Below are 3,104 nucleotides of genomic sequence, written 5' to 3' on the forward strand. Positions count from 1 at the left end.
TCCTCCCTGCCCGGGCTCTCAAGCTAGTTAAGTGTGTCTGGGGCGTGCCTTGGCGGTGTCCACGCCCCCGGGGCGCGCCCGCCCACCCAGACTGGACACCTGGGATGACCAGACCGGCCTTGGCCTTCTCTCTGGCGCCCCTTGCTGGAGCCTCGGCCGGTGCAGGGCGCCGAGCTTCACCGCTGGGCTGTCTGGGTCCGGGTGCTCACCTGGGCACCACACTCAGCTGTCCCTGCGAGTCAGGTATCTGCTCTCTGAGGCCTGATTCCCTCAATTCAAGGGCTCTCTCTCAACAATCGCCGGCCTGCGGGAGCACCTTCACTTCCTCGCCTAGACCCCAAATATCATGTTCAACTGGAAAGGAAAAGCTCAGATTTGGAAGGAAGAAGAGGTCAGAGTCTGAGCTGGAAGGACGCTCAAAGGCCATTGAATTCACTCACCAGCCTCTCTTCAAGCACACATTGCACCAAGGATCTGGGGATGCAGAGACAAACCCTGATGGACACAGTCCTGGCTGGGAAGGAGCTGGCCGCGGGGCGGGGCGGGGCGGGGTGGGGGTGGGGGTGGGGTTGGGGGTGGGGGTAGGATTTCTCATTCTAGGCAACTGCCTCTCCTGGGACCTAATGAGGGAAGTGAGTTGCCCAGGTCACTCATTTAGTCAGTGACAGAGCTGGGACTAGAACCCAGGTGTCGGGCAGAGCCTGGCTCACTCCATCATGCTTTGGAAGATGGGAAAAAGACCAAAGAGGGGGAGAGGTGGAGGAAGCAGAAAAGGACAAAGCAGATGAGAGGAGGAAGCCAATGAAGAAGGTGAAGGAGGAAAGGATGGGTTGTCTATTTCTCTACGCCACTGGTTTTCAAAGTGTGGTTCCCAGACCAGCAGCAGCAGCATAACCTGGAACTTGTTAGATACGCAAATTGTCAGGCCCACCTCTGACCCGCTGAATCAGAAACTCTGGGGGTAGGACCAACACTCTATGTTTTTTTCTTCTTTCTTTTAAGTATATTTTTATTGATTTCAGAGAGGAAGGGAAAGAGAGAGAGATAGAAACATCAATGATGAGAAGGAATCACTGATCGGTTGCCTCCTGCACGCCCCCCACTGGGGACCGATCCGGCAACCCAGGCATGTGCCTTTGACCAGAATCGAACCCAGGACCCTTCAGTCCACAAGCCGACGAGCTCTATCCACCGAGCCAAACTGGCTAAGGCAACACTATGTTTTTACCCTGGTGCACAGCCGAGTTTGAGAACCGCTGTTCTAGGTAGAGCAGGACTACAGCTCACCATGTGTGGTGGGGACGTGGAGATGGACTGCAGAAATTGTTACTCAGTCATCTGCCTCCATTTATGTCCTTCTCTTTTATCACCCCTTCATGAGCACCCAGGACTGCGATCCTGCCTCTCAGGTAGAGGACATGTGTAATAAGAATGCTGAGCGAGAGAGAGAGAGGACCCCTGGGTCCGAGTTTGTCAGTCCTCCCGCCTGCTCTGCTTCCTGGGGAAGGAAGCCCTGGCTCCTGTGATTGGGCCTTGAAGCTGCTGCTTCTCACACATGGACACGATCATGGGGGCTGGGCTTCAGGAGACCTGAGCTCTGCTCTTATGCCGCTGTGACCTCGGCCACGTTCCTTCTCTCTGGGCTGCATATGTATGTCAAAGGTAGATCATGATGGCGCTGATGCACCGTTCTTCTTCCCCTAAGAGCTGTCTGCTCTGGAGAATTTGAGGGGGCATGTGTGGTGCAAGCTGTGTGTCCATCCCCAGCTGGAGTCACCAAGAGGAGGAGGCACCTCTTTCTAACTCGCACAAGTGGACTAGCCGGTGGCCCTGACAGAGGGGCTATGGCCTCTCCTAAGGGCGTGGAATGCATGAAGTGTCCTTAGCAAGCCTCATCCTCCTGCCTGAGGATGAAAAGGCTCATTTTTGCAACTCGGAGAGCAACCAGAAGGTATTGGCAGGATTTGTGTTAAGTTGTTCCTTTAGCAAAGCTCTGGGTGACACTGATAAGGTGTCAGACAGCTGCAACCTAAGAGCTCGGTGAGCTCCTTCACAGCAAGGCCCTTTCCTTAACTCTCAGGTCACTCCTCCACAATCTCACCAGGGAATTTGCTGTCTCTGGACTCCAGCGGCTTCTAGATCAGGCCCATTGCCTGGCTCTAACACACACACAGCTTGTGTGTCATGGGGAACTCTGCCCCAGTTTGAGCCTGGATCCTGCCATTTCTGGGATGCAGACTTACCCAGGTGGTCAGAGGATTTGGTGGGGTGCAATGAGGGTGTAATGAGCTAGCCATTTTACCAAAGAGCAGCCCTATAGAGAAGTAGAAGCGCTAAGGTTAATTGGGTCCCCATTCTGGACTTATTGAGGTGAGAGTATAAAAAAATACAAGGACTGGTTTCACTGACGCTTGGTAAGACGTTGGGGCCTAAGCAACACTGCTGTGAGACCGCCAACCCTATTCCATGATACGAAATACAAAGAGCTCCTCTTCACTCTGCCAAGGCCACAGCTCTGGCACTCCAAGGATTCAGGGTGCCCACCAGCATGGAGCTTGCTGGTCAGGGAACTGGAACACAGTAAAGACAGCCTCTGGGGACTCAGAAAGAAGAGGGAGGGGCCTTTGACAGAGGCAGAGAACTTGTACTGGTGGGGTGACGGGGCTAATGAGCCAGCAAAGTGTGGATGAACAAATCTTCTGCCCAGAATATTAGGACAATTAATGTTTTTTTCATTTCAACAAGTCATACTTTATATTTTTCTATTTCTAGGGGCTGTAATGCCTTTGACTAAGAATACGTCCAAACATTTTTTATTCTGGGGACATTTGGATGAGCTGTTATGCACAGAAAAAATTAGGAATGCAGCAGTAAATATGTTATCAAAGAATATCACCCTCTTACACTAAGCCTCAATGTTGTTGATAGGTTCTTGGAAACTAACTTTTAAGGGCAACGACGTATAACAAAACCAAGTTACCATAGGCTAATTGGTATAAACAAGAGTTAAGTTCCTATGGCATATTTCTAGTCACAAAAATGTTCCCAAATCCCTAAATAAAGACCCAAACACTCCTTTTTAAAAAATTTTATTTTCTTTATTG

This window comes from Plecotus auritus, assembly GCF_963455305.1.
Source record: "Plecotus auritus genome assembly, chromosome: 2".
Lineage (NCBI taxonomy): Eukaryota > Metazoa > Chordata > Mammalia > Chiroptera > Vespertilionidae > Plecotus > Plecotus auritus.